Source organism: Drosophila biarmipes, chromosome X (genome assembly GCF_025231255.1).
Source record: "Drosophila biarmipes strain raj3 chromosome X, RU_DBia_V1.1, whole genome shotgun sequence".
Classification (NCBI taxonomy): domain Eukaryota; kingdom Metazoa; phylum Arthropoda; class Insecta; order Diptera; family Drosophilidae; genus Drosophila; species Drosophila biarmipes.
Genome location: NC_066611.1, coordinates 1619522 through 1622829, shown reverse-complemented (window position 1 = coordinate 1622829; position 3308 = coordinate 1619522). Strand labels below are relative to the sequence as shown.

The 3308-nt window shown below is 37.8% G+C and overlaps 1 long non-coding RNA gene across 2 annotated transcripts; it reads right to left on the bottom strand.

Moving 5' to 3' along the window:
• On the bottom strand, positions 1-703 carry LOC127011533 (uncharacterized). 2 transcript variants are annotated; one of them, XR_007764553.1, is made up of 3 exons: positions 560-703; positions 269-505; positions 1-203 (listed from the first exon to the last, which is right to left on the bottom strand). It is a non-coding gene; the product is annotated as an uncharacterized LOC127011533 (long non-coding RNA). The 2 variants fall into 2 exon arrangements; XR_007764554.1 differs by having other exon boundaries at positions 269-519; positions 600-657.
• Positions 704-3308: the final 2605 nt, after the last annotated feature.

The window sequence follows — 3308 nt, the reverse complement described above, 5'->3', positions numbered from 1 at the left end:
CAGATCTTATATTTGGTTTTCTTTTTAAGTTCATATTTAAGATGAAACTTCAAGCTTTCTGGAGGATGGAAGCTCGGTAAGTTTCATAAATAAATGACAAAATTGGCAGGACGAACGGAACAAGTGTCACATTCTAGAGACCTCTTTCCTATACCAGACTCTTCTAGTGGTTTCTCAATCGGCTAAACAATAGGCCAAAATCACTGGAAAATTGAGAAAGTATTAATGTAAAATGTTTTGACCTCGGTCCCCGTGACTTTCACTCAACTTGTATTCCTGCGCAGCCAAGTGATTGCCATTTTAGTTAATTTTAATTTCCATGTCCACCCATCGCCTTTTGTTTGCAGCGATTGTTGGCATAAACAAAACTATGGAAGTTTATCCGCTTCTTCGTCGACTTCTTTGTCAGTCAAAATCGTTGAGTTCTCCGACAGTTCTCATTTATCATCGGCATCGTAAGGCCCCGAAAAAACTTTCGTAAATTTGCCGCAGACTCCGAGGTACACTGAAAGAAGTATACTGAAGAAATACACTGTTATTGGCGATGTTCTTGCTATACACTTTAGCTTATGATCCGATTTTAACATCTTTCGGCGTACCGGTAGATACATCTGCGCTGCTCAAAAATCTGCAGAATACACATGTTCGATTTCAATGCCAACTTTAATAATACCTATTATATCAGCGTTTATACGGACGTAAGAGGCGGGGCAACCTTGTTTTTGGTCAACTGATAGGTATTGTCCAAAACAAAGCATTTTAGCTAACATTTTTTTTTTCATTTTAAGAAAATTCCAGTTTTTGGCGGTTCGTGGGCTTGACACATTTGGATAACAAGCTGGCGCTACTTAGGAAGCTAATGGACCGTGATTGGAAATTGCAAATCTCTATCTCTTATAGTTTGGACAGACGGACATGGCCAGACCTAGAAGAATACTTAATAATGGGGTCGGAAAAGCTTCCTTCTACCAGTTAAATACTTTTCCCGAAATACATTACACCCCTTTACTTTCGAGTACCGGCATAACAGTATACTACTCTCTTATGTTGCTATTTCATGTTGAGCTTATTTTAATTTACCTGCTGTACAAATCTGTTTATAAAAAATTGTAAACCAGACTCATCTTATACAAAAACAGTTCTTCAGACAAAGGCTGCTTTTGGCTGAATAATTTCGTTGACTTTAGAGAGTGATAGTTTTACAGGCTAACGAGGAAATGACAGCGGATAATAGTTAATTGTATGATAATATTTGAAAATGCCATAAATAACACGCTTCTATAAATTTATGTTATGACATACCGGGGGCTACGTTTTTGTTTTTTGTATAACGTTCCTTGTGGCCTTATTTTTGCCAGTGCTGGGCAACATTCCAAAACTCATGCTCCGTCCTTCGGTTTATCCGACCGTCAAGCATCTGGCACCTGCAGACTCGGAACTCAAAATGCGAGATCCGCTCGACTCAACGACTGCGATAGATATTTGCATATATTTGCCAACTTTTGTTCTCTCGCATTCACCGAAACTACTCAGCCATGGATCTCCGCAAAAAACACTTTTCCATTTCTTTTCCTTTTCACTGATACTTTTTCCCTCCGCACGAGAAAGAGGTGGCGGCCACAACTTTCGCTGCAGTTAGCGGCGACTCAGCTCTTTGTGAGTGAATTAATTAAATTTATGAAAAATTTACATATTTATTGGTTTAAATGGCCAAAAATTGTTCGTGGCCCACACGCACAGTTTCGGACGAGACTCAATGGCGTAAGTTATGACAAATTATCGTATTTAAAAAAATTGTGGACTTAACTTTTCTGGGTGTTTTGGCACGAACCTAGCAAGAATTATAAAACAAAAATTATATAACATACAATGGGACCAGTCTTATAGTTATGAACCGTAGTGCATGTAAGGGCTGATAAGTGTTTGACTGAATATTCATAAAAAGGGAAATAAAACTTTCTGTCACAGTAGTGTGTGAATGCTGGAATGAAACCCCATTTATTCCCACTCTCAGGAAAGCTGTTGTTGGGAGCCAACGAAAAATGCACATAATTTGACCGAAAACGAAATGGAAATTCAATGATACCAAAAACATCCATGGGTGTATTTATTTAATATTCAGCGAAATTAAAGCTTGGTCGCATATTTAGATGTAATCTTGATTGCTTGTTCAGGGTCGCATCAAAAGTGGCACGCAGTTTGGGGACCCTCGGGAAAAATAGAAGAGTTAGTTAAAAACCCGTATGAGTTTTCTATTTTGCACCCGTTAAATTGAACATTTTAGTAACTGGAGATCTGTTTAAAACTATGGAAATTTAATACTAACAAAACTATCCATGGGTGTTTTTATTTATATTCAGAGTAACGAAAGCCTGTTCGCATTTTTAGATGTAATCTTTATTGATTGCATGTGGATTGAGGGTCATTCCGCACTAAACGTGATACGCAATTTAGGGTCACACCTGGGAAAAAAGGAAGTCAATGAATAAAGCCCGTATGAGTCTTTTTTCTACGTTTTTATGATAAAACAAGGAAGAACGCTATAGTCGAGTGCCGCGACTATCAGATACCCGTTACTCAGTTTAGGGGAGCAAAAGGATAATGAAGCAAAGCGATATTTTAGGGAGCCATCTACCGACTTTATCAGTAGATGGTTTGCGGGCGGCAGACAGATTTAAGCGTTTTGGCCATTTGTGGGCGTAAGAGTAGGCGCGGCACCTTTCTTTGGTGAGTCGATAGGTATTTATGAGACAAAAACATTACAATTAAAATTGTGTTTCTATCATAAAAACTGTAGGCGCTACAGATTTTCCCAGTTTTTGGGTGTTAAAGTGGGGTGGCACGGGCTTAATAACCTGTAGTTGCGTGCCTCGACTATATACAGTATTAGGCAAACTGTTTACAACAGTCGGTCTTTTAGCTATACCACTTGATTTTACTTTACTGTTGTAAAACCATTTAAAAAGAGAACTTTTGACCAAAATCTGGATATAAAAAATGATGAATTCCACCCTTACAAAAAATTCGATAATTTTATGAAAATCGCACAGTTAAACAAGTACAAGTATATTGAATATCAGCGTGGCGAATGTAAGCAAAATTTAGAAAATATAATTATTTAGCAGTTCGTATAATACATTTTCGTCACAAAAGTTAAAATTATATCGGTGAGGTGTCACTCGACGCGTATTTTTAATAAGAATAATACTAGGTTAATTTATCCGCACCGCCCCCAACGGATCTAATTTTCACTTTAACACCTTAACCCCTCTTTCTCCCAATCCAATAGTTCTGCAATACCCTTCGAT